The 6,000-nt window shown below is 37.8% G+C and overlaps 1 long non-coding RNA gene across 1 annotated transcript in view; it reads right to left on the minus strand.

Moving 5' to 3' along the window:
- Positions 1 to 5,646, minus strand: part of LOC122817193 — a 495,541-nt gene extending 489,895 nt beyond the window's left edge. Inside the window, exon 1 of the long non-coding RNA XR_006367164.1 lies at positions 5,490 to 5,646. This is a non-coding gene — a long non-coding RNA (uncharacterized LOC122817193). The remainder of the gene's footprint in view (positions 1 to 5,489) is intronic.
- Between the last annotated feature and the right edge of the window lie 354 nt (positions 5,647 to 6,000).

The following is a 6,000-nucleotide window of genomic DNA, read 5'->3' on the forward strand; positions in this document are numbered from 1 at the left end:
TGGTTTATGTTGACTGTTCAGATCACCATCTTGTTTCAATTCTGAAGCAGTAAACCTAAAAACTGTTTCTTGTAATTTTTCACAAATGTAAACTAAATTATATTTCCCCCAAACTGTTAATTTTACAATGGAAGAAAAACAGAAGACAAGGCCTCCATGCTGTATGTTTCTCTTAAATAAATGTTATAATTGGCCTTATGTTCACACAGACCCTTCTCTGGGGGTCAAAAACAAAATAAAACTACAGCATTTAAGTACTGCACCTGCCTAGAGAGAAATGTCTCTTTGCACATTTACACATTTACTTGTCTAACATTGTTGTTTTTGCAGTCAAAGCAGTTTTGGTGTAGTGGGAACCAAGAAGTCGTCATCTTTTTTTGGTGCAAGTAAATTCAGAAAAAGTGCCAATGGCAGCTTATATGGAAAAGAAGGTTTAACCAAGCCTTGCTTTAACAGCACAGAGAAAGATATGCATGCACACATATACAGATAGACAGACATACACATGTGCATACACAAATACTCTGAAACATGCACACCCGATATGTTCCTTCATTTGTTGAAAATCTGTGTGCATCCCCCCATTGTATTACTCAGTCTTTCTTAGCCAATCAGACTCTCTGTAGTTCTTTAACTCCCTGCCACTAATACTTGGGGTACTACCAAAGCACTAATTGCAATGTATACAGTGATGTAACTGGAAGTATTTACATATAAGGCAGAGCAGAAGCCACACAAGGAAGGCTCTGCCCATTCAGCATCAATTTAATGCTATGCTTAACCTGTCTGCTGACCTAGCCTATGCTCCACTTCTGACTTCCTGCTACCCCTGAGTCTTAGCCCCTGGTAATCAATACCAATTTGCAGGCAAATGCAGACCCTCTGCCTTCAGAGTAATGAATTTTGTCATCCTTTCCCATCTCCTCATGAAGCCTTTAAGGAGGTGGTTAAGTAAACTTATCAAGCAGGCAGCATAAGGCCTTAGAATGCATAATGAATGCATCGTTTCCTTTCGTCACAAGGACAAAAGTGAGCAGTGCCAAGTTTTTTTTTTCTTCTCCATAATGCAATGAATCGCCTATGGTGCATGTTTCCTTCCCTTGGCACTTTTAAAAAGGTTATTGCAACATTTCAGAGTTATTTCAAGCAGGACTAAATATTACAAATAAAGAAGACAACAGAATATTTCAACTGTAACACCATGTAACCCTTGCAAAGCTTATGTTTTAATTGCTGCCAATCTTGATTCCAAATCATGCTCTCTGTTTCATTAGAGAAATATTTATTGATTTACTTTGATATTGCAGCTTTGCAGAATTTTGAGGATAATGGAATTTTTTTTCAAAAATATACTTGCACTTATAATTAATTCTATTCACTCTTAGAAATGGTTTTAAACAGTAAGCAAACGTACTAGAAAACAAATAACTTGTAGAAACCAACAGATGTAACAACATATCTGGCCGATGAGGTCTTAATGTCAGATGCAAGGCAAGCAAGTTTCATGTTATCTAATATTAAGAATGGGTGAACACAGTTAAATAAATAAAATAATGAAAAATAAAGAAATAAAAAGCAAAACTTACAATGTTGTATTCTTTTTCATAAAAGGAATTTCCCTTTAAAGAAACATGTAGATGTATCTATAATAGATTTATTTCTCAAGCAAATGATTAATCCCCACTCTTTTTTAAGGTTTTGAGTAAACCGAGTTGAAATAAAATTGAGAATAAATTGACCACTGACAGCTTAAGTGCAAAGTCTCCCTTCCATTGAAAGTCCCATTTAAAGAGATGATTTTAGACTGTATATCTAATTTGTAACTAGTGAACTTGCAAGGAAATCCAGAAACAGAATTGACTTCAAAGTGTATTCGAACATCTTCACATAACTAAACTTAATAAGATTTATATTCTTAGATCTAACAAAAAATATGTAAAGCATCTACCTTAGGTCATGTTACATTTTGCTGATGAAAAACAATTCATTTCCATTCTCCTGCAGTCGTAGCTGTACATCATTCTCATATGGCCAAGGATAAAAGGACATTTGTTTGCAATCAAGCCTAATGCAAACCCTTGTAGCAAATGCTTTCTTTACACCTAGAAAAGGACATAGAAACGTAGACACACGTTTCCAGACTTTTACAAAGTTTTATATGGCAGGGGGCAAACCCACACACTACAGAAATATCAGGACAGAAAAGGCTGGAGGTTTTTAGGAAAATGAGAAGAACGGTAACGTTGCAGCACATGAAAAAAATGGGTAGACAAGTCAAATAAATGCCACTGTCATGCAGAGATGTATGGAAACATGATGGTGATATCACAGGCATAGTCTACAGGCAGTCTCATGTTACACTTCATTGTGTAGTGCCATTCAGACATTAAATTGTCACACATGTACATCCTTTTGTTGTACGTCCGTAGTACAAGAAAAAAACAAAAAGAAAAAGTGTAACATAGACACACAGGTATGAACGCACACAAACACACACACACACACACACACACACACACACACACACACACACACACACACACACACACACACACCCGCACACACACACACCCACACATACCCGCACACAACTGCACACACACACACACACACACACACACACACACACACACACACACACACACACACACACAAACACACACAGACCTATATATTGTGCACGAGTCTTTTTACACTCACATCTGTGGTTCCCCTTCATATGATCGAATTTCTCTAAACTCGAAATTCATAAACCCGAAGTCAGAATCTCGAGTTTAAAGAAACTCGAAAATATGAAGGGGACATAAAAAACAATGTACACCTTTCTAATGTTTTTGTAGAGGGGGCTTTGCCTCCCTGCACCCTCCATGTGGGGGGCTATGCCCCCCCACCCCCTACTTAAATATTCCTACTCCGAGATCGCACTGCAGCGAAGGAAAGGGAAATCTCCCATTCCGTGCTATATGCGTAAGCACAAAACGGAAGACTTTCCAGTCCTCTGCTATACTGAGGTCACGTAGCATGTGGATTTAACCTGCAAGGGTGCAGGGGGACCTGGCCCCCCTGCAGAAAGGTAAGTGAATCCGTTTTTCTCTAACCCTAAACTTCCCATTTACAATTTTGAGTGAATGGAAGTTTGAGATTTTCGTCTTGAGCTTATGCATTTTGAGCTTCCATTCATTCGATATTGTGAATGGGAAGTTTAGGGTTAGAGAAAAAAGGGTTCACTTACCTTTCTGCATGGGGGCCAGGTCCCCTTGCTCCCTTCCAGGTTAAATCCACATGCTACGTGACCGCAGTATAGCAGAGGACTGGAAAGTCTTCCGTTTTGTGCTTACGCATATAGCACGGAATGGGAGATTTGCCTTTCCTTCGCTGCAGTGCGATCTCGGAGTAGGAATATTTAAGTAGGGAGGTTTGGGGGGGGTGCAGGGGGTGAAGCCTCCCTGCAAAAACATTAGAAAGGTGTACCTTTTTTTTATGTCCCCTTCATATTTTCGAGTTTCTTTAAACTCGAGATTCTGGCTTCGGGCTTATGAATTTCGAGTTTAGAGAAATTCGATCATATGAAGGGGAACCATGCAGACTCACATATGACATAATAATATAAGTACACGCACTCATATATATCATAATCACACACACTCACATATGACATACTATAAAACAGTCACGCACGCTCACATATAACATAATCATACGCACTCACATGACATAAAAATGTAGTTTTCACAGACATTCTCATATAATAATCAAAAACACTCACATGTGACATGGTGTAACAATCATGCACATTCATATAGCATAATTTAATAAGCATGCACACTCACTTATGACAGTATAATAATCACACACACATATAATATAATAATCACTTGCACTCACATGTGACATAATATAATAAGCATGCACACTCACATATGACAGTATAATAATCACACACTCACATTTAATATAATAAACACTTGTACTCACATGTGACATAATATAATCATGTACACTCACATATGACATAATGTAATAATCACGCATTCACATATAATATAATAATCACTTGCACTCGCATAGGATGTGGTGTAACAATCATGCACTCTCATGTGGCATAATATAATAAGCATGCACACTCACATGACAGTATAATAATCACACACTCACATATAATATAATAAACACTTGTACTCACATGTGACTTAATATAATAAGCATGCACACTCACTTATGACATATAATAATCACACACTCAAACATAATATAATAATCACTTGCACTCACATGTGACATAATATAATAATCACACACTAACATATAATAATATAATAATCCCCTGGACTCAATTTGACTTAATATAATAACCGTGTAATCTCATGTCACATAATAATCACACACACTCTTAAATATGAAGAGTATTATAATAATGTGTACTCACATATGACATAAAAATATAACATTCCTGCGCATTTCATATAATAATATAATAATCATGGACACACATATGACATATGCATTTTTTGAATCATGGATAAATTATAGTTCTGCTGGTGTCATGAGATCAGCTAGACTCTGGTTTTGTCCATACAGTGATACTTACGGGAAAAAACTTAAAACCTTTAGCCAATGTGAGAGTATGGAGGCTTCAAATTTGGCCTGGATTTTTTGGCATACCCCTGTTCTTGTATATACACACACACAAGTGCATTCACACACACGCACACTCATATAGACACTGTATGTTTACCAGCAGCACTGGTATTTTGGACTGTGTGATGTATTTATTAACTTTTATACATAAGTACAGAAACGGATTCAATGACAGAATGGCTAGAGCAAACCACAATTACAGTCAGACTACTCACTGATTCACATATTCTTGAGGGAATTCCTCCAAGCATTCTCTGGTTCCCTCATCCACTTATTGAAAATGTACTTTCTTCCTTTTGAATTCAGTTCCTGGTTACCAAAGAATTAAGCTGCAGTTCCTATGAGAATGCAAGCAATTCACTGCCTGGGGATTGTGTGATCATTACTGTTTCTGTCTGCTGCTTTAGTTTAGACCCTTTCATTTTTTTTCTGAGGGAAATACAGCTTACAGATGCTTTAACCTTGTCAAACAACTGCATGCCAAACGTTTACTATTCCCGGGCTGATTCTTCAGAAAACAATTGCTTACTCAGCAGGTTTTATCAAATTTGTTTTCTCAGATTTGTCACTATGGTAGAGTATGACAAAAAATAATAGCAATTCCACAACTGAATAATCATGCACATGGTCCAAACCCCTCCCAAAAACAGACATCCACATTAAAGCCAATAGTTAAGTTGCCTAGACAGAGGTAACACTGATTTCTCCCTAGCCCAAAACATATCAGGAACACACAGGTGCATGCTGCCCCTATCCTAAGTATTATAAACTACTGTGGCAATCAAGAAAAGCTGACCAGAGTAGAAGAACAAAAACTATTAATAAAGAGAAATGCAGAGATAAAGACATACCAGTTTGTAGATTCTCTCACAGCAGAGCTGACTCTACTGCTGTTGCTGAAAGCTGAATCAGCTTTCATGAGTTAGGGATGCAGAGAGGAGGGTCAACGAATCACAAGGTAATAACGCACTCCATGCTGCAGTCGTCAGCTTTTCCTCACAACCAATCTCTAACGCAGGACATGGAAAGACAGAGAGAGAGAGAGAGAAGGAAAGGGAGTGAGTGCAGGGTCTGTAGTGATATTAGTTTTCTCTTAGAACAAAAAAAAAGATGATAGTCAGTACTTCTAACCCACCCCCAACACACCTTGTAACCAATCATCATCAGGAGCAGAAGCAAATTACTTTTACTACAGATGAACTATGCATTCAGGAAAAAGGTAATGTTTAATACTAGAAGTCTAAGTCTGAAGAAAGTCTGCATATGTGTGTGTGTGTGTGTGTGTGTGTGTGTGTGTGTGTGTGTGTGTGTGTGGGTGTGTGTGTGTGTGTGTGTGTGTGTGTGTGTGTGTGTGTGTGTGTG

Source organism: Protopterus annectens, chromosome 12.part0, assembly GCF_019279795.1.
Source record: "Protopterus annectens isolate FY-2018-M chromosome 12.part0, PAN1.0, whole genome shotgun sequence".
Taxonomy (NCBI): Eukaryota; Metazoa; Chordata; order Ceratodontiformes; family Protopteridae; genus Protopterus; species Protopterus annectens.